The sequence below is a fragment of the Cyanistes caeruleus genome, chromosome 7 (genome assembly GCF_971803275.1).
Source record: "Cyanistes caeruleus chromosome 7, bCyaCae1.hap1.1, whole genome shotgun sequence".
NCBI lineage: Eukaryota > Metazoa > Chordata > Aves > Passeriformes > Paridae > Cyanistes > Cyanistes caeruleus.
The window spans coordinates 12,258,975-12,281,069 of record NC_141707.1 but is presented as its reverse complement, the minus strand read 5'-3'; the positions used below and the strand labels follow the sequence as shown (position 1 = coordinate 12,281,069).

The window sequence follows — 22,095 nt, the reverse complement described above, 5'->3', positions numbered from 1 at the left end:
CAAAATAGATCAATAACTAAATGAAATATGAAGCACATGAACTCATTCAGACTGTGTTCAAACCTTTTAATTTCTCAAAAATTCTGTCATGATATCCTCTCCTCACCCCCAGTCCTGGAAAAGCTATGAAATTTATGTAATAGAACTAAGCAAAACAATAAGAAATCTTAAAAGTGTACTGTAATTTTCCCACCTACATTTTGGAATGCAGGAAAAATAACACCACTACGGTTCTAAGCTAGGGTGGGCTTTATATCTGCAAGTGAATGCTGGATCTCAGCAACCCAGTAGAATTCTCTGCACTCATGGGATTCAGACTCCACTTATGGGGAGGAAGTTCTTGGCCAGGCCAGTTTGCTCTGGAGTCCAGGTTTGGCTGCCCAGGGTGATGGGTGAGAACTCCTGGCAGGTGGGAGGGCAGCAAGCATGGCCCAGGGATTGTGTGGAGCACTTGGACCACCCTGGGGAAGTGTGTGTGCACTGGAGAAGGATGGAAGCTGGTCTTCATCCTGCTAAAATCTGCCCTTCCACTTGTAAGCTTTGCACCCAGTCTTGGCTCCCTTCCTTACTGTGTTTTCACTTTGTTCCTCATAAAAATGACCCATAATGGTCAGTCTTAAGTGTTTTCTCATGTGTTTGAACACCAATACAATATTACTGTATTATTCTTTTTCTTCTTTTTTTTTATTTTTATGGAAATTGGTAGCTACTCTTTAATATTGTTTAATATTCAAAAATATATAATATTTTTAATATTTAAAAATGTTGAAGACATCTTCCTGAAGTGTGGTTGGGTTTTTTTTGAACTACCTTTATTACTTTTTTAGTTACTCTGTTTGAAGGGTTTGTCAAAATCTTCTGGTAGACAGAAATCCCTACAATTTTGAAGAGTTCCTCTGAGGCTTATTTGCCAAAGTTGGAGAGTTTAATTTCTTGCTTGTGTAACCATCCTGATAAAAAAATAAATTTTCATTTAACTTCATAAAATAGCTTTAGACAAGGGAAGCCAAAAACTGAAGTTCTGTAACCTGAATTGTAAAAATAATTTCATATATAGTCCCAAGAAGTTTCATTTTTTGCTTCATGATTTTTCTTCAGTGTTATATGCTCCTGCATAGAGATATGGCAAAACCTTTTCTGTCTGATGAACTTCTCAGCTGAATGTCCTTCAATATTTCAAAATTCTAACCACCTTTGCTGGAGAAATAGTGAAGGTAAATACATTTCTATTTTCCCACCATTTCCCTACAGCTCTGGATGTTCTTCTGGAGGGAGTCTCTGCTGCTTTTTAATATCTGCTCATTCCCAAAGTCATCCAGATTCAAGGAGATTAACAAGATTCCTCATGCTTGATCTGTTGCAAGTGCCTGCTTCTCACGCTGTTTTGTGTTGATCAAAGACTGAGTCTTCGAAGGTTAATTCCTCACTTTCATTCCATGGATACTCCAGTGCAAACTTGTACTTGGTTTCTTTAATTTGAGAAAGGGGCTGATGTGCTGCCTTTTGAAAAATGCTTCTTTAGAGCTGGCAGTGTTTGAGGCTGACCCCCTGCCGCCCTGACCCTCTCCTAAAGAGCTGTACTGCTTTGCTCCCTGCTTCGACAGGAATAGTGTGGCCAGGTCAAAACCTTTGATGGCTGCAGCAGGAATGGGAATCTGAAGGACCTGATATCGGTGGTGAGAGGTAAGTTAGAGAGGCAGCTCCCTAAGCAGGGATGTTGTTGAGTCAAGTGCATAACTTCTGAAGTGACACAAAGGTCTTTCCCTTGCAGTACAGTTTTGGACTATTTACACCATCTGATGCATTCATTATCCAAAACTGTTTATTGTAGCTATGCAATTAAGTCACCGTGGCTCATGAATTGGTTCTTGCTGATTTTAATAGAAGGCATTTCAAGATGGGGTTACCTGCTGTTTTATTCTCCATTGACAGGCCCAAATTAACCTCCAAAATCATCCAAATTCTTCTGGCTATAACCACTGTATATAACTGTAAATTTATAGGGCAGTTTCAGTAAATATTTTGTAGCATTTGCTGAAAATCCACAGTTTCAGCAAGCATTTCTGCCAGTAATTAATTAACTAGAACACACCAAAAGCAAACACAAAAGGGATGCAAAACTGAAGTCAAGGCTTTAAAATTGAAGTAAATATTCATAGATATGATTTTGAATTGAACCAGCATTGGTTCAATTCCATGGCAGTTCACTGGGGGCTGCTGTCTTCTTCTGCCTTAGCTGCTGGAAGCATCATTTGTGTTTATCATGGTTAATAACAACCAGTGCTGTTTTACCTCTGTTTTAGGTGAAGCAGACTTCTGATCTAGCTTTGACTCAGGCAAAATATTTCCCTGGTCTTCAGCAATCACCTCCTGCAGTCAGAGAACAGAAAAACACATCTGAGAATCACTACAAAAACAGTAAAATAATTTGCTAATGTAAAATCATTTCTGCCAGCAGAGAGACTTGAACTAGGACAACTTTGATCTTAGAATAAATTATGTCTCAGATTGCTTAGATCTTTTGCAGATAGTACTAGAGCAAAGAATATGCACCTTCATCTTGATTTTCATTACCTTTTTTAATTTTTTGAGGTATATTGAAACTGATTCTTTCCTTTCTGTTATCCCATTTTATGGGTAGCATTTCACTAAAGGGCTCTTTCATCTGTCACTTAGCCCACATACATCACGGTTTATCCTTTACTGATTTATTCTGCAGTTGCAGTTGTATTCTTAAAAATAATTACTTACTGTTTTTGAGATTTTACAGATATTTGGGGTTTTAAAGGTTAAAAAGAAGCCACTATGGAAACTGTAATTCTGCTTGATAAACAAAGCTTTGTGTGTTAAATTACTATGTCTAGTGAACCTCTGGTAGCTGATTTCTAGGAAGAGATTCTGTATAAATTCTCTTTCCCTGGCTTCCATTCTCTTTTTATTGTCTCTTGTGCTGAGTGATTTGTTTTGATGATTATAGATACTTTGTATTGCTTAGACTACAGCTTTATTTTACATGCAAATATTATCCGATTCCATGTCTTCATTAAACTTTTATAAGGCTTTACGAACATAGTGCATAAAAGACAATATTGAATCAACAAAGCTCGTATAATGATGATTGAAATACAAAATTTAGGAAGAGTGATGGAGAAAGCAGCTTGAGTACTAGCAGTACTGGTAAGCATGCAGAGCCTTGAAGTTTATTTTTAAGTTCTAATAGTTACAAAGTATGAAGTAAGAGTCTGGAAGAAAAAAAAAAAGTGAAAAGATGAGAATGCTACTTTTTCTGTCAGTGGCATACTTGAAAGTAAATGCTAATGATATTCACTTATAGGTAGTGCATGTCATTTCTTTTAGTGTTTTTAAGATGATAAAATAATCATAAAAAGATACTCAGCTTGAGGGTTATGGCATGTGATGAAAAACGTGAGTAAAAAAAGCCCTGCTGTTGCAAAAAGGCAGACACAAGGACTAATCCTGAATAATCCCTGGCAGGTGTAAGGGTGCAAGACAGGTGTAAGGTGTAGGCAGACCCTACAGAGCTTACTGGGAAGTGCAGGGAGAACTGGTGACTCTTTGCTGTGCTGGTAAAGATGTGTTTTCCTGGCTGGGATGTCCTAGATAAACACACTAAGGAAATCAGTGTGGAGAGACAGAAGCCTGGGTTCTGCTGCTGCAAGCTGCCAGCATGTGAGCCTGGAAAGGGAAAAAGGCAGGTGGGGAGGGAATGGGGAGGAAGAAACAAAGCAGAACTGCTGGGAAGGGCCTTCCATGAGCTGCCACCTGCAGTGCTGAGCAGCAGGGGAAGGGAGGAACCAGCAAGCACCTCTGTGCCAGGGTGGGAAGCCTGGGAAGCTTGATAGAAGGAATGCTGGCTAGCTGGTGGCAGCTGGCTATGATAACACATCTCAGCTGTGGCAGAAGGAGAGTGATCAATGGGATAGTGATCAATGGGGTACAGAGTTGCCAGGCTACCAGCTTTGCAAGGAGGAGAGCATAATATGTGCAGGCAGGAGAGTGTCACAGCACAGAAGGAGTAATGTTAGAAATACTGCAAAAAGCCAGGAGCTCTGTGGAGGCCTTGCTTGCACAGATTTCTGCCCACTCAAATAGGGAAAGATAAAAGTCAAAATAACTAGGAATGTTCTGCAAACTCTTCTTCAGGACCATGGCACTGATCAGGGAATATGAAGTGGAATCAAAAGTTGTGCATTTAGCACACTTGATGAGAGCACAGATATGTTCAGATGTGTACAATAATGTTTCACCTAAATTAAGTATAGAGATAACATTTTTGGACTGAACTGGAGTGTTAGGACCTTGGCAAAAAAAAAAAAAGGGACTTTTGCCTTAAGTTATACACAAGGTCTGCTTCAAGATGAATTAAAGACCCATCCATAGAAGTGTTCCTAATTATAATTGTTTTATGTTGCACTGACTTGTTTTGTGTAATAAGTTGAATAAATCCAGTAGACTTAATGTAAATAAGAAGAACTATATATACATATATATGTTTTTAAAAGGCAATTAATAAAATAATTGTACTAATTGAGTCAAAAGCAAGATGCCTACAAAATGATCTCCAGTTTTGGAAAGTGTTTTATTAGAAGCCCAACCACCACATTTATGGAAGGAAAAAAAAAGCAAAAAAAAAAAGCAAAAAAAAAAGCAAACCAAACTAAGGAAAGCCATCAAAGGGCCCCAGCTCCTGGGTGCATGACTGCAAGGAGAATATCATAGGGGAAGGCTTAAAAAATGTCTTTATAAAGTACAAAGCTTGTTCAAATGAGAACTAGAAAGGCCATAAATCACGACAGGTCAAATGGAGGCAGGAAATAGAGTATTAAAATCTTGCAAGGGGTGCTCAAGCTTCTAGTCAAAAGTTCTTAAATCAAAAGCAGGAAGTCAGGTAGGGCACAAGTGGGACCACTTAATGACCAAACTGTCAGGAAGGACTCTGGAATTAGAAAGCCATAACAGAGAGGTTCAGTTAATTCCTTTCCTTGCTGTTTGAAGACATCAGAGATGTTTCTACACCTGAGCCATGCTTTCTAGTAAACAGGGTAGAGGTCAGATGAACTCAATGGGTTTGTGTAAATATCCAGTGAGTATATTCACCAAAACAAACAGATGTATTAGCTGTCAGTAGCTCACCAGGTCAGGTGGCAGATTAACCTGAGACTCCAGGGGAAGCTGCAGAGCGGCTGCCGAGGCTTCCCCCCGAGCATTGCACACGGGCACCGTGCTGCAGGGCTGCCAGGGAGCAATTCCTGCCACTCTCACAGGATGGGCTCTGTGGGGAATTACGGCTTGACTTTGATTTCTGAAGCTGGGAGAAAGACAGGCTCTGTCATAAGATGATTTTTAGCGAAGGAGGTCATGTTGCTATTTAATCCAAACCCTAAATAAAACTCCCAAGCCTGTGAACAAGCTGGGGTAGCTGGTGAGAATCTCTTGCTGGGTTGATTGTGCACACAGTGGGTCAAGTGAGTCACATTAGGGTGGACAAGCCTTTCTTTTGTACAGCCACAAATCCTTCACTTTTGTAATTGTGTGTCCTCTTTCCTCTTCCTTTAGTGGTTTGGGCAGATTTTTTTGTTTGTTTTTAAATTTTGGGGAAGAAGGCAAGGAGATTAAGCAAGAGCACAAAGACAAATATGAGTGTGTGAACACACTTTATTTCCTATTTAAAAATCAAAGTTGTGTATGAAATGCTAATGCTCTAGTGATAGTGTCTTGCTGATGGAACAGAATCCAAATATTAGGCACCTGCTTGCATACAATGAAAACACTACCAAAAAATTACCTCAGGGATGGCTCACTGCTGAAATTTCCCACTGCCTAAGCAACTCCAGACAATAGAATCAGCTCTAAGAATTGACTGGCTACCTGCCTGTTTGTATAAAATAAACGCTCCATAGAGCAGGCAAATCAGGGAAGAGGTCAAAGTGTGAATGGTGTGAAGTCAAAACCAGTAAGGAGAGATGAAAAAACTCAAGCTGTGCTGTGAATTTATCCTTTTCTCAGACGTCTTCTCCACTTGACTACTCTCTACTTCTAAAAATATGTTGATATGCAGTATCTGAGTCCGGTTGTTTGGGGTTTTTCATCCTGAAATTGCATTCAGCCCCTTTTGAGGGTGCTAAAAACTGTTATGCATGGGCTTAAACATGTTATGTGTAAGGCTTGGAGTGCATGGTTGTTCTGTGGAACTGAAGACTTAAATTTCTACAAAGCTGTATACAATTTTCCCATGCTGACTGAATGTACAGACAAAGGTACATCATTTCATCTGTACCTGAAGATAAACATACAAATGGTTTGAAAATGCATCCCACTCCAATACAATTTTGGTAGTTTAAACCTATTATAACTTTGATGAAATGGAATAATTCTTTTTTAAACTTTTTTTTTTTCCTCAAGGTTCTGTTCCTCTGTACTCCAACCCATCAGTTTCATGTGGGTACTGCTGCCTTTCTTATTTTTTTCTGTTAACATTCCATTTTCACTGAGACCAGAGTACTGTCCTTTTTCTCCTGTTGCAAGCTACAAGGATAGCCTGTCTATAAGCCTTTGGCTGATTTGCACTGTAAGTTGTTTTCATCAAATCTTTTTATGGTAACAGAGAGAACAATTTTGTCTTTAACACCGTGAGGGGCTTTTTCAGGCCAGCAGCCGGTCTCAGCACCGTGTTGTTGATAAATATAATATTCTTGAAGGTTTCATTTCCCAGGAGATGTCCAAGGTATCTGCTATAGGTAGCAGTGACACGCCCCAGAGCCTGGCTTTGCATGGTGTAATGCAATCTGCAGAGTAAACAGGGCATCCATTACAGTGCTTGTGATCGCCTCCTTCTCTTTTAGGGCTTCACATTTTTATTATGTCTTCATTACACAGCAAGACAAACTTCAACTTTGACCTTCGTCTGCAGAGTGAGTGAGAAATAGGGTTTCGATAGACAGGAGCGATTTTTCACTCTCATAAACTGCCTTTTGACGGCAACAGCTAAAGGCTTGGGGTGAAATTTCTCTGTCCCCTCGTGCTGGGTGGTGCACAGACTCTTTGGCCAGCCCTGGCAGCAAGCACAGAGCACTCTGACTGTCACATGCTGGGTCCACCTGGGATGTATCCTGCGCCTAAAAAACCCGCTGTCAATGCAAGAGCACCGACCTGCTCACTCAGATGTGATCAAGTGCTTAAATACTAGTGAGAGCACATGTGAGTGTGTTAAATAGGGTTTGCAATAAAACAAGAATTTTAGAAGTTTATAGTTTTACCAGTTATGTTGCACTTGCTATAAATAAATATGAAAATGACTAAGCGATACTAAAATAATTTGGCAATTCGTCTTCATGCCTTCACTTGGATAAAGGAGACATGCTACTGAACAAAAGCTCTGGGAACATTACTTCTGCAGCCACTGGTTAGGTTTTAGCTTGTTTTATGCATTTGATAGTCATTTGCTTTTTAAAAATGACTCAAACTTTTTCCACCTTTGCTGCATCCCTGTCCAAGTTTTATATATTGCAGAAATATATCTTGTGAACCATCCCTGACCTCTCATCTTTAGAAGTTTGATTTATTAGGAAAACTGACAGTAGCTTCAGAAGTAGTCTCAAAAGTATCTCTGTGTCAGGGGAATTACTGAGTTTAAAAATCTACAGTGAATTTTAGGAAGTTTCTGAGCTATCCAAATCTTGGAATATGTAAAATATACATAGAAAGAGAGATGGAGACAGATTTCTCTTTTTTTGGTGGCTCTTCCATTACCTGTGACTGTATCGATTTTCTCTTTTGTTTTAGATAAGAAAATTACTTAATTCCTTCCTAGACCCTTTTGAAATACACTGGTTTAGCAAAATCTGTATTCACACAGAAATATTTGAAGACTGTATTAACTGAACAACTGAAGTGACTCTAAGTTTTGTATTTGATAATTGGTAACCATAAACTTGGTTGGGAGGCCATGCAATACACTTGCCTTCTTGTCAAATGTCAGATTATTACTGGAATAAGTACTGGAGCTGTAAATGTAACCACGTGCCACCTCTACTCCGAGCTGTAAAACTGTGCCATTTGTTTTGACATTAATGTCAGAGCGTAGCCCCAACTTTCACTATATCTGAGAATCCTTATGTGCTGATTATCTCTCCATGACTTGCTGGCTTGCTGAGCCATTTGTCTTGCTCCTGGTTGGAAAAAAAAAAGGATGGAATCTTAAATAATGGCAAAAATGCCTGAAAGAATGAAAATAAGAAATGTTCTAAGTGAGGAATATGTCTGAGAAGAGATGAAGGTGTCTCACATCAGGCTTGATTAAACTGAGGCTAGCATGATCATCTTCATAGGTGTCTTGGTTCTAGAAGACAGGTGTCTGCTAGGGAGAGCAGGAGCTTCTCTTGGAATGAAAGAATGTAGACCCCCTCCCTCCGAATTATTATAATTTTGAAATCAAGGGGCTTTCAGGCAGAGATCTAGGGATAGGAATAACAGTTCTTTACTAGTATAACCAGGCAAACAAACAAACAATAATTACAGCAATAACAAGAAAACAGAACCAGGGACCCCGTGACAGCTTTCTCGGCTGAGATGGGATGGAGGAGAGGCTTTGTTTCACAACCCCCTCGGGCAGTCAGTGCCAGTGCTCCTGCGGGGCTCTGAGGAACAGTCGGCTGGATCAGCAGGGATGAGCTGAGATCCTGGGCCGGTGGCTGAGGTGGATCAGCAGGGATGAGCTGAGATCCTGGGCTGGTGGATGAGGTGGATCAGCAGGGATGAGCAGAGATCCTGGGCTGGTAGCTGAGGTGGAACAGCAGAGGAATGAGCTGAGATCCTGGGCCGGTGGCTGAGGTGGATCAGCAGGGATGAGCTGAGATCCTGGGCCGGTGGCTGAGGTGTATCAGCAGGGATGAGCTGAGATCCTGGGCCGGTGGCTGAGGTGGAACAGCAGAGGAATGAGCTGAGATCCTGGGCCGGTGGCTGAGGTGGATCAGCAGGGATGAGCTGAGATCCTGGGCCGGTGGCTGAGGTGGATCAGCAGGAATGAGCTGAGATCCTGGGCCGGTGGCTGAGGTGGATCAGCAGGGATGAGCTGAGGTCCTGGGCCGGTGGCTGAGGTAGATCATCAGGGATGAGCTGAGATCCTGGGCTGGTGGCTGAGGTGGAACAGCAGGGATGAGCTGAGATCCTGGGCCGGTGGCTGAGGTGGATCAGCAGGGATGAGCTGAGATCCTGGGCTGGTGGCTGAGGTGGAACAGCAGGGATGAGCTGAGATCCTGGGCTGGTGGATGAGGTGGATCAGCAGGGATGAGCTGAGATCCTGGGCTGGAGGCTGAGGTGGAACAGCAGCTCTGTGGCGGTGGCTGGCACTGCCACACGTCCCGGCAGGACAGGGGGTGCGAGGCCACTAACGAAGAGGGAAGAAGAAGAAGCAGCAGCTCCATCTGGGTGATGGTGAAATTCCATTCTCCCCACCGCAGCAGCTCCCCGACCTAGAGACGAATGTATTTCCCCGAAGCCGAAGAAAGCCAGCCAAAAACTGTCCCCACCCTCCTTTCCTGCCCCCTTCCCCCCTGGGTCCGGCCACTCTTTGTCCTTTATCGAGCACCCACTAAATACCCACACTTAGGTTGTCTCCGCAGCTAATGGGTAAAAATTCCACGGGCCGGCCAGAAAAACAAAACAAAAAAAAAGAACACCTAACCCTCAACAATAGGTTTTTCTCATCTGGACTCTTAAGAAGAAAATTCTGTAACAGACTTTCTGCCCCATATTTTAAGGGGTTAAATGTGAAGCACAGCCTGTCTGAGAGAAGGAGAGCAGAAAGGTGCATGAACAGAGGGCCCTGAGAGCAGCAGTGAAGCTCTGTATCAGAAGGTAAGGAGCCTGTGGGTGCTTCTCACCATGAGAAGCTGCCTTACAAATCGGGGCTGGTGAGCAAGCCTTACAGAGCTCTCCATGGCTCTGGAACAGGTGGATCCAATGTTGGGATAAACTGGGAGCAAATTTGTGTCCTAGGACTAGCTCATATCAGCCAGCTCAGCTTTTTCATTCCTTGAACTCTTGTCGTGAAATAATGGTGGTAAAGCCTTGCAGTGATGGTATCTCAGATGTAGTTTTACCTCTGTGTAAAACACCTAAACTCATCTTTGTGTGAGTTAGATTAGTCCAGTGGCTCATATGTGTAAGTTTTCCAGTTTCAGTGTCTTGTGCAGCCTGTCAGAAGTAAGAATAATTTCAAAGGGACATATATTGATCCGTTCTTTATAATATCAGCTTTCTGCACACAGAGATTAACAAAGTGTCAGGACTGATTTAACATCGTTCTGATGAGTGAGAAGGTGGAAGGAAATATGTAGGGGAAAAGAAGGTTTCTCCATTGTTTTCACATAACAAAGTTGGAAAAAATCCTACATGAATATTTTAAGATTAAATATCTAATCCTGTACCTAACATTTAATTTAGTCATTGCACATGATGAATGAAATGCCAGAATCAAAAGGCAAAATGCTTGCTCTTTCAGGACCAGAGTTTGAACAGATGTGCCTGTGTATTGAGACAATGTTTGAATAGATCTTGGAAGAAATCATGTGAAATTATTTCTCATTTAAGACAATGACAGAGTTGCCATTGACTGCAGACTTGAGCTCGACTGCAGCAACCTGATTCAGTAAAGGATTTAAATGGGTATAATCATGGAAAAAGTGATCGGATGAATCATGACCCTATCTGTGAAAATTTGCCTAATGAAACTGTGTGAAATTAACTTTACTCACAAAGCACACCTGTTCTGCTGGGGAGCTGGCTATAAATATCTTTGTGCCACCTGCCCCAGCTATGAGAGCTTCTATAAATCATATAATTCGCTCTGACAACTGGTACCACCTTGAGGGCACCTTTCTCTTTTTGTGCTCTTTCTGAAAATGTGTATTTGCATAAATACAAATTTGTATGCCAATAAATTTTCCACCAGATTTCTTTTTTGCCCCCAAAACTGAAAAAATGTTCAGCATATTTGTAGTTTTTGCCTCCCCTGTTACAGTTCCACATACAGGCACACTCTGAAGTAGGATGTGAACACTTGGCAATTCTGCCCTCCTAAAACACCATCACTTGTGCACACAGTCCCTTAAAGGAGTTGTTCCAGTTTGTGCTGAGTTCAGATGGAAGGAAATGAACTGAATGGAAACCCAGGAGTTATCAGGGCTCTGCTTCTGTATCAGTCTGGCTTTCCCATATACTCTCTTCTGTTCCTTCTCTATTTGTGAGAAATTGCCCTTTCTTCTGTCAGAGGTTGAATTTAAAATTAAACCCCTAAGAAAGCTTTGGTTTAGAGCTTCCAGTCTCTAAACCCAGTGCCCTGTGGATCACTGAAGGAGCAGAACGCCCTCCTTTCCAAGCAGAATGTGAGTCAACAGAAAGTGAGTGTTATGCTGCTGAGAGAAGGATAAATACCTTATTAGACTGTATAACAGTGAAAAAAACACATGAAGTGATCCTATGTAAAAATACAATGATTTTCCCTCAAGAAGGATTTAAATGTACTGGTTGGTGGCAAAGGAAGAACATCCCAGAATGCAGGGATTGAAAGAACTGCAGTTTGGATAGTCTTTAGAAGAAAATCATGGGGGAGGCAGTGTAACTGTTTTCAGTTATGTGAAAGGCTATTGTAAGGAGGAACAAAGTTTTTTTGTTTTTTTTTCTATGTTTCAGAAGGAAAAGGCACAGTGTCAACCCCCAAGTTGGGGGTAAGCATGGTGTAGTGCTGCAGGAGAGCCTTAGAGGGCTGTGGGCATCAAGAGCACACAGCAAATACCAGCTAGGAATGACAGGGGAGGAGCAGGTGGCTCCCCTTGCTTTTGATCTCAATGTCCAGGGCACTTTTTAGGGTAATGGCAATCAGTGCTTTGTATGTGTAATCTGTGTCAAAGACGTCCTGGTGGTTCTGTAGAACCTGAGCTATGTAAAGTGGTCTATTGATGTACATGTGAAAATACAGATTTGAATAACACAGTAGAAGTTTTCATTGCAATACACCTATTACCCCGTTTCCACTGAATAATAATATGGTTGTTCTTTATTCTCCTGTATTTAAAATACACATTTCTACCAGCAATTAAAACCAAGGGAATAAGTTCTCAAATTTTACTTCACCTGCAATTAATGTGCAATGACTTTATACTGATCCCATTTTTTTTTATTATTTTAGAGCAGTGGAAACCGCTAATGATTCCTTTTATTTAAATTTGTGATAGCATGTTTTTATTTGATTTTGTGTATTTCCTGATACATTGACTGTACTGGCAGATCCACTTGTAGAAAATGTTTGCTTTGGGGACAGTGTACAACAATAGCCTATCTCTGTGCAAAATGAGAATTCCTTTAGTGTTAAGTCGTTAGTTAAGCGTGATTTTATTTAATAGCTGTTCATGTGGAAGAAGTAAATGAGGCATTTAAATCAAAAGTAACAGTGATTGCTCAGTGCTGCTGTCCTTACCACAGACCTAAGAAGCCCTGGTTGGACTCCAAACCATGTATTAATCCTTCACAGACTGAGTTCAAAACTCCCTTTGAAAATTTGAAAGTGAAGGACCCACATATTTTAGAATGACTAATATCTTGCTTAAGGGAGGAATTCTTTAATGAGGTAGGAAAAGACTGTATACTGTCTCACAGGTAGTGTGCCCATTAATTTATTGGCAAGATGCTGATCCATGGAGAGGATTAATTTAGGCTTAACTGGCAGGCACAGCTTAGACCAATTTGCTCACCCTGGTTGACCTGTGTTCTGCAGGGAGTTGGGTCTGGAGGACACTGTTACCCTCCTGGGTGGGATATGAGCTTTTTTGTACCAAGGCTGAGGAAGGTGGAGTGCTAGAAGTGTGGGGAATTTTATTCCATACTGAAAGTCCAGACTGCATTCTGTGAATAGAAGATGCTGTTCAACGTTGTTTATTGTTACTAAGGAAAATGAAATGTTCCCCTCTCTCTGCTTTTTCCTTTGTGTCTGGGACAGGTAAAGTGGCAGAATAAAGCATGTGTTAATACTTTTCCTATTATAATCAAAGTTTTGGGTAGTGGTGCTTTCCAGGAGCTCAAATATTCACTTGAAAAATCCACAATACCCGCTCTTTCTTCGTCTCAGTATTTTTCTTGCATCAACTCTCCCAAAATGATATCTTGTCTTACAGGCTGTCACTTGTGCTTGCCTTCTGGAGCTAAACCTGCTAATGTTCACAACATGCTTAGCTGAACTTGGGAGCTGTGCTCTCCTGTGGTTGCACATCAAAGAGGATCTTTTTAACAGGTTTTGCTGGGTACAGTGGCACGAAGGCACCGCTGCTGGAGCACCTGCCCCAGAGGAGAACTGACATCTGAGCAGGGCAGAGGAGCTGACAGTTCCTCCCTGCTGAGTCTGAGGGCCCTGCTGAGGATCCTGGACTTGCCCACTTGTGGTGTTGCTGCTACATCTTCCAAACTTTAAACACTTGATCAGCAACTGTCTCAAGATAAAGCACATAATACAGAGAAGCACTGAAAATACACATAGAAATGAAAAGGGAGAAGCTCAGAAGGGACAGACCGATGATGCATTTTTTCACTCTTTCTTATATAAGGAAAGAAAAAGAAAGACAAAATAATGGCCCTGAACCATTACTTAACCTTTTTATCACACAAAATGGCCCTCAAAAGTAATAGAGGTAAAAGAATTCTGCTGTGACTGGGTGTTATGTTCACACTTGCACATGGCTTCCAAGGGACAGGAGCTAAGAACATGACCCTGTGCTGTAGCAGTAAACAGGATCACAGGATCAGGACAGATAGGCCCTTAATTTTTAGTTCTGAGCTGGATTTGAAGATCCAACCCTATAAATCAATATTGCAATACAGTATTTTTGTAACTCAGAATGCGGTATCTAAGAGAGAAATGTAAAGCTTTCCTACTTTCTGCTGAGGCTAAAATGCTTGAAAATGAAATGTCATCCACTAGGCTGCCAGAACTTTAAACCAGAGTATTGATTGGCAGAACCCCCTTGAAACACACTTGTACGTTCTGTCACAACTTGAAGAGTTTGCAGTAGAAAGAATTTTCTCTGTGTCCTATATCACTCTCTTAACCCCAAGGTAGGAAGTTCTTTCTACCCTCTTGGTGGGCTGCTCAAGGCAAATGGCACCATAAATTAGCTACTCCATCTGGACATGAAGCTTTCAGTGAGCAAGCAAGAGGCAACTCTAGAAGCGAGACCTGCATCTCTCCAGCAGCGCCTTCAGCTCCTGTCCCTGCATCCACAAATCCAGCAGCGTGCTCAAATTACTTCATTTCCCTTTATTTTCTCAGGGATGCCTCACTTCACACCATTATAGATCTCAGTTTATTTCTCTATAAGCTATCATCACTCTTTTTAGCATTTGTGGCACTCGCCCACTGTGGTTGTCATTGTTACAAATTGTTTGTCACTGTTGTGTCCTTCCCTGGCTGTGCAGGGCACTCTGCAGGGCTGGCCTCTCCTCTTACCCTGAGCTACACAGGGGCTGGGACACAGGAAACTGAGCAAGGCCTTCCCTGTGCACTGAGGAAGGATGGGGACAGCAGCTGGAACTACATGGGGTGGTCTTTTGTTGAATGAGTGCGTGGTTCTCACTAGGTGCCACATGAAATGGCTGAGTGCCATGAATTAAGCTATCTCCAGTGCTGTTAATGGGATTGATTTCTTAAGAGTTTTTTTTTTTTTTTTCCATAATTCCCTCTCCAGTTTGATCTTTCCACTGTTCATTTTTCTTCAGCTCATCCCAAAACAGTTTGGAAAGGTACATTTCAGTGTTGTTATCCTATTGTATTGGCTTGAGAGGATAGGCTTTACCAGCATTGCAATGTCTAAACTGGCCCTTTCTTTAATTCCTCTGCCAATGATGATGCATGGCAAGTCAGGAGGAAGGCAGCTTACAGCAAAACAGAAATGCTTAGAAAGATGAAAAAGTATTTTTATGTGTTGTATTTTATTTTAAGTCTCTTTCCATTGCCTCAATAGAATCTGGACTCCAGTTCTCCAGAAGCTGAAGGAGAGCTTGGTTTTGATCTTGGCTGGCTGTTTGTTGGCACCTAGAGTTAAGGAGCTTCCTTTACTTTCTACTATCCTCTCTTTCTAGCAGTTCAGCTAACTTTGTCTGAAGAAACCTGCAATATTTTGGTGACTTAGGTCTTAAAATGCTTGAACATCTTTAGAAGGTTTCATGTCCTGGAATCAGAATATAATGCAAGAACTTCAGTTCTAATTTAAATTAAAAAATTAATTAAAAAAGCCCAAACCATTAAATAAGTGGGAAAAATATAAACCTGAAGTCAGTCATCCATCTTTTGCAGAATCAGACTCAGGATAGTGAAAGTTTATATTTCATTCTGGAAAAAGGTGGAAATTGCCTGGCCATGCATGTATTTCTGTGTACATTCTCTAGGCTATTTCTTTTCATGATGTACTGACAGCCATCCTTTTTCAGCTTGGAACCATTTCTGCTTTCCTGCAGTGATAAATACATTTGCATGAAGCACTTTAGTCTGGGTGAAGTCATCTCTTCACTTGGTGCTAAAATATGCCCAAAAGCTTTGAGAAGAGGAAATTGCATGTATTTTATATGTATGATGCAAGCTCCAGATTTTTAACTTCCTCATATCTCTCTTTTACCATCTCTGTCATCTTTGTCACAGAACTTGCCTGATTTTCTCTTGACAAAATTGAGATTTTATGCTGATCAAAACATTGTCATAGCATTTCCCAGGTTCCTACAAAGACTTTTTGGCTTCAACACAACATTAGTAGATCTTTGAAAGTTTATCTAAGTCATTGTTTTGTAAGCAAAGGTGAACTTCTATACCTCTGAGATTCAATTTGAATTTCATAAAGATACATATTGCTTAATTATATTTATTTGCTTAGATTATAAATAATTAAAGAGTGCCTGTCCAAGTCTCCTGGTGCCTCAACACATCAATAACAATTCCATCCCCACAGTGTTGACTTAATTATTCTAACAGGAACTCAGCCAGACTACCTTGAGTGGAGACTTTTCAATTTCATCATTACTTTGAGAAACAAATCCATAGCTTTCAGCAGAAATCTTATCAAACAGCACCTTCTGTGCACTGCTGCTTCTTTCCTGTTCCTCTCCTCTAAAACTGACAAAGCACACTTCTACAGTTCACTCCCTATGCTGTGTTTTGTTTTGCTCTAAGCTGGCTAGGACTTCAGAAGCATTTTCTCAGAAAGCTTCTAATTCTCTGAAAACACATTTATCTGAAGATAAATTTTAATGTTTTTCTCAGTTTTCAAATTATTGAGTAGTCAACATTGTATTTGATGCTTTACTCATTGTTTGAAAACAGTTTATTTTTTTTTACAATCTTATTTTTGAATGTAAACCAATCAAAGAAAAAAGTAAAGCTAATTGAAGTATTTAAATTATTAGATGGCAGTTAACTGATGAAGTCTTTACTTGAAAAATTCTTCCAATATCATCTCTTTTTCCTCTGAATCAGGACAAAAAAGAAGCTTCATTGTCTTATTTTCGTACATTATTTTCATACATTATTTGTTTCATTATGAAAACTGTTAAGGAATGTTATCAGAGTCCTCTGTGTGTGTGTGTGTGTGTGTGTGTGTGTGCATGCATAACCTTGCTGATTAATGGTAATATAGTGATAAGTAACTCTGAGAATATGTAACATTGCCCAGAGGGTTTATGTGAATAATTAAATTTGTTGTTCCATTCACCTACTTGTTTTTGTGTGCAGCACTTGCCAGAGGAACAAGGAGGGGTTTTAGGTTGTTATTTTTTATGTTTTTGTTGGTATTTCAGGATAGATTATTATAATTGTCAGTAGTTTTGTTTTGTGTTTGAATTCTGTACAGGTGATAACATCCATTCTACATTTCACTTCTTCCAGTTACTGAAAAAAACCCCCAAACCCAACCAAACTTAAAATGAAATAAAACAAACAAACCCCAAACAAACAAGAAACCCCCAGAAAGCAAAAGCAGCGATGGCTTTTGCATGAGTGGGAACATAAACTCCTGCTCATCCTTGGAGCCCCCGTATTGCTAGGTGCTGTTCTGTGTGTGGAATTAACTATCTGTTGCTGATTGTTGTCTGATCTCACTGACACATGAGGTTCTGTTAAACAGTTTATACCATTTGGGCAGCTTGTTGTTTGCCAGACCCCTCCAAGGAGCAAATCAGAAGTGTAATGCTGTGCCAAGTCAGGGTGTTCCTGGTACTCTGCAGTGATTCCTGAGTGCTGGATGGGGACAAGAGCCCTGCTGGGTTCTTGCTTTTGGTGCTGGGCTCTTCCATGAATCCCTTCCTGAAATACATCACTATTATTGGTTCTGCCCCCCTAGCAAACAGAGCTTTGCAGGTTTTAAGCATCTCTTTCAGGGCAACTGAGGAAAACATTCAGGTGTTCTGTGCTGACATGTAAATGCATAAAGCTCTTTCGCTTTTCTCTGTTTTGTTTCAACAGTAATACCTAAATAGTTATTTTCCTCTCAGTGATTAGCTGGCATTTAAACATCTTGCAAGGGTATTTTACCTTGTCTCAAATACAATTCATAAACATTTTCTAAAGTAAGCCTTTCTGAAATCTTATCTCTTTTTTTTTTTTTTTTTTAATTTCCTTTCATACTTCATGTATACCCAATAGACTAATGTACCTGAACTTTTTATTTTTTTAATTCATATCCATTCACAAATCAAAATAATAGCACACATTCCCAAAAAATATTAATCTTTTTCCTCCCCTATTTCTTCCTTTTTTTTGTCATAATAGGCAAGCAATATTTCTTTAGAAATAAGCTAAATAAAAAGTAGAATATTAAATGCGTGAAGATTAAATACCAAGAATTCAATAATAGTAATCATATAATAAATGGTATCCTCATAATATCTGCTGTTGGTTTTGAACAAAATGAATCATACAGCATAATTCTTATGGAAGCCTTTAATTATGGATGTGCTTTTTGTACTTCAAAACTGAAATGTTCTATGACTGTAGGGGGAAAAATTAGGCTGAGGCTTTTATGAATCTTAAAAGTTCAGGATGAAAATAAAAATTAAAATGGTATTTTAAAGTGAGAATGCAAACTTTGGGTGATTATCCCTTACAAGGCTACACAACTCCTCCCACCATGAGAGTACACCAAGAATTTCTGAAACTTTGACAATTACAGGCTCTATATAATCATTAATGTCATATGAATAAATAAAGCCTAATTAATTCAACACTAATGAGAGGACGTAGGTTCAGACAGTGTTCACTAAAGGCTGAATTCCCTCACAGTTCTGTCAGAGTAATTCCTCATTGTTCTTATACAAATTACTGTAAACTCTGTAGTGCTCTGAAACAGCACAGTATTGCAGGATTTAGTGAAATTCATTACAAAATAGTATATAATCAATAATATAAACTTGATAAGGTTTCTTTGCCCCCTGGCACCTATTATTGTAGCATATGTTAAAGATAACTTCACTGGCAAATAGGAATAAAATTTGTATGTGTATTTGATACATTTGGAATTAGCCAAAATAACAGGATAGAAAGGGGATTAAGAAGATCTCTGTTAGAAAGGCAAGTGCATATTTATGGAAGGAAGACTAAATTGAGTCTTGCTCACATCCAGGACGATGTTTAAATAATCCTGAAATACTTAAATCACTTCAAAGCATTTTTTATCTCTTATTAAGTTCCTTTTCAAGAACCTCCTGAGTTCCCCTTGGTTTTTCTTTTCACTTCTACCATAATGCATATCATGCATCAGCTTTCTGTGAAGTTTTTGAATTTTTTACCATATATTCTGTGTTTCCTGACAGCTCATCTCCACCATGTTTGTGGAAAGAAAAAATCTGGAGATCAGATTATTGAGTTTAATGGAGGGAGCCTGCTCCAAAATCTAAATTTAAAAGAGACAAAGTTTAGGACAAATGTTCAGGTGCAGAGAGAACATGAAGTTTGCAGGCACTTTTAATACCATGTATATTTGGGCAAGGGCAAGTATGGACAAAGTTATCTATTGCTCTCCCTGTATTTTTGTAAACCCTGGGTGGTTTTGTGCATGGCTTAATGCACATTTCGAACAGAGAGGGGCTGTAGGGTACAGGTTTTACCATGATCTTGCTCCTGCATCCATTGTCTCCTGGGGAGGGATCCTTGCTCCAGCACCTCTGTAGTAGGAATTGGATTCAGCTGCAAGAAAAGTAAATACTGTGCTTTGAGGTAGCTAATTTTTAGTGCCATGCTGCAATTCTGACTGGAGAAGATTCAGTTCTGAGTTTTTGAGCATTTTCAGGTGCATTTAAATGCATGATAACTAGATTAATTTAATTGGAAATACCAGTTTTACATCTTTGTATGTGTTTCATGCTTTTAAACTTTTAAAGTTAGAGTGAAAACACTGCACTGGTTATATTCTTTCCACAGACTGTGCACATCACAGGGATAAAATTCACATTTACTCACAAAGTTCACATTTAGTGCTCTAAACTGTTGGCTAATCTTTCCTGTTCTAGTATCAGCAGTTATGCAAATTAGCATGTTGCATCAGTCATTTATGGTTCAGAGTTTAATTTGCTCAAAATAAGTACTTTTGAATCAAATAAGCCCCCCAAAAAGGAAAACCAGCAGTTAAACACAGACTAAACCTACTTATAAGAAGGTATGAAATGAAATTTGTTAATCTACCTAATTAATGGTAGGTAAATTAATTAAAATATGTCTGTGAGGACTAGACTGAGCTATGAGAATGTATGAGAAGAGAAAAAATATGACTGTAGAAGTTCATTTTGGAGGAGACATTAATAAAAACCGGATGACATGCAGCAAAGGAAATTAGCTGCTAGTGCACAGGGCCATGAATAATGCTGGAGGATGTATCACATAACTTAATCAAACAGGCTGTAACAGGAAGATGCAACTGTGGTTTCCTTAATGACCAATGGGTGATGTAATCAAATGCTTAAATGCACATTGTCAGGTTCTGATGAGTCTCTATCAAAGCAGAGTTGGGTATCACTTACCCAGGAGTTTAGGCTGATAACACATCCTCTCCCAAGTGAACGGAAGGAGTTAGGAGCAGACAGGTTTCTGTAACGTTTTTGTCACAGGAAATAAGCTTCCTTTATCATTCTCTAATGTAAATATCACATTCCCTGAAGATATATATATTTCTGCTGCCTTTGACAGGGCACAAAGGTGTGAATCTCGCCATGCTTGGGCATGAGGCAGAGTCAAGGCTGCTGCAGCTGGGACCCAACAGAGCTGCAAGAAACTTTCAGGTGTTTCTGGCCTCTGCCAGCAGCTGCAGGCTCTGGCTGTGCAGCTCCACTGGTGTTGGAAACATGGATTAACTAATTTGAGGCAGTATGGGAATGACTGAACACCCTCTCACAAGCCTGAGTGCAGGCCAGCTCTCCTTTAGTGGAGCGTACTAAATAGCACTGCTAATGTTGGGCTTGTAGAACCTTAATTTTATGTTTCTCTCAGTACTGTGCACTTTGCCAGTGTGTGTTTTCGTTGGAGCAAGCCCAAATGTTAAGGCTAATAGAGTAGTGACCTTTGCAGCAGCAGGTTCAGATCCCAATTGAGTAAGTTGTGCTCGCCCCAGGCCCAGGAGGGCTGGTTGTACACTGCAGGGACACCGGGGCTGTATGCACTGACTCAGGAGAATCTTTTCTGTGCTCAAAAGCCTTGGTCCTTGCTGTCTTCATTACACAGTGTAGGTAGAAGACTCTTTTCACCAAATCAGAGTGATTTAGCAGCAGTTTCATAGCAGGGATATAAGCTGTGAATATAAGAACCAAACAGAGTCAAAATTAAGACTGAGCTCGTTGATAATCCTGGGCTTTGCATTTTAATGCATATTGCTAGTTGAGTGCTAGATTGTGTTTTTATGACAGAGCAGATTAGGAAATAATTTGCATGTGAATCTCTCCAAGTCTGTGCAGTTTCCCTGGTAACAAATGTGGAACCAAGTTCCAAAATCTGCTATTGCTATTAAAGTGTCTGTGTGTGTGTGTGTTTGTGTGTGTGTGTGTGGGGAGGGAGGTGTTCTTATTTTATAAGTTTTTACTAAAGAAAAAAATAGAACTGCAAAGTTAAGCAAGATTCTTGATTTACATAAAATGGGGGATTGAGGAAATTAAATGCTTCTTCACTTAACTCACACAAAAATCTCATTTCTTGTCAAACTCAAGCATATTTTGCAATCAGAGTTTTCCTTCCTGGCTATTGCAAACAAAACTCGTTATTGGTTATTATTTTGAGGGAAGGTGCTCATAATTGGTATTTCCATCACTTGAAAGTTGCCTTTCAAGCTTCTTCAGAAGGCATTTGTGAGGGCTTGGGGGATCACCCAAGAGGGGTTCCCAGCTCTCCTCTGTGCCTCCCCAGGAGGGATCCTCGCCTTGTTTCATTTTAGCTCAAGGGAGGTCTCATGGGTTGTTCCATGGAAATTGGGCCAGGAACAGCTCGTCTGGCTTCTCTTGCCTTTAAAGTGGTGGTTAGGGAGGAGTTTTGAGTTGAAGTTTTAACTAGGTGACTCTTCCATGCAGCAGGAGGAGAGCTGTAAAGGTATTGGAGAAGGGAGATAGTGACAGCTGTGTTGGGTTTGCTGGAAGAGCGACTGAAAGGTGAAATCATCCCAGTAGTGACTGGAGTGAAAAACTGGTGACTGGTCTATTGAGAAAGATTAGTTATCCTCTCACTTTGCATCCTGGAACCAAGAGACAAAAAGAAATCTCAAACAGGTCCACCCTGCTCCTTCCCCCCAAACCCTACAAACAAACCCAGACAAAAAAAATCCCACAAAAGAACCTCTCATCCTAAATAAACCCCAAGCTTGCAACCCAGACAACATTCTGAGTTTAGGCTGGTTTCTGTGGCTTTATTGAACCAGTTCTGGCATATATGTTTTGCTGTTAAAACATACCCAGTGCTCTCTGAACTCTGAGTATCTCATGTTTTTCCTCAACTATTTCCTGAAACTTAAACCTCAATGGTTTTGATGCTGAGTTTTTCAGTGACTTTTCAGTAAAGGATCTAATGATAAA

The 22,095-nt window shown here is 40.2% G+C and overlaps 1 long non-coding RNA gene across 1 annotated transcript; it reads left to right on the top strand.

Annotated features, from left to right (window-relative positions):
* Nucleotides 1-1,098: 1,098 nt before the first annotated feature.
* Nucleotides 1,099-2,513, top strand: LOC147652192 (uncharacterized). Its single transcript, XR_015289403.1, has 2 exons — nt 1,099-1,214; nt 2,304-2,513. It is a non-coding gene; the product is annotated as an uncharacterized LOC147652192 (long non-coding RNA).
* Nucleotides 2,514-22,095: the final 19,582 nt, after the last annotated feature.